Below are 576 nucleotides of genomic sequence, written 5' to 3'. Positions count from 1 at the left end.
TAGCCGCCATGTGGTGGCTTGTAGCACCCTTGACCAGGCTTGTAGCACCCATGTGGTGGCTTCTAGCACCCATGCCAGGCTTCTAGCACCCATGTGGTGGCTTGTAGCACCCATGACCAGGCTTGTAGCACCCATGTGACAGCTTGTAGCACCCGTGTCAGGCTTGTAGCACCCATGTGGTGGTTTGTAGCACCCATGACCAGGCTTGTACCACCCTTGTCCAGGCTTGTAGCACCCATGTGGTGGCTGGTAGCACCCGTGACAGGCTTGTATCACCCATGACCAGGCTTGTAGCACCCGTGCCAGGCTGACAGCACCTGTGCCAGGGCGGTAGCACCCATAGCAGGTTCATAACATCCATACCATGCTTTGCAGCACCCCTGCCGTGCTTTGTAGCACCCGTATGAGGTTCACACCACCCATGCCAAGCTCACACCACACATGCCAAGCTCACACCACCCATGCCATGCTTGTAGCACCCATGCCCACCTCATCACATCCATACCAGTCTCACAGCACCCATTCCATGCTTTTGGCACCCAAACCACCCGTTCCACACCCGTAGCACCCACGCCA

The sequence above is a fragment of the Calidris pugnax genome, unplaced genomic scaffold (assembly GCF_001431845.1).
Source record: "Calidris pugnax isolate Ruff unplaced genomic scaffold, ASM143184v1 scaffold580, whole genome shotgun sequence".
Lineage (NCBI taxonomy): Eukaryota > Metazoa > Chordata > Aves > Charadriiformes > Scolopacidae > Calidris > Calidris pugnax.
This window is presented reverse-complemented; position numbering follows the sequence as displayed.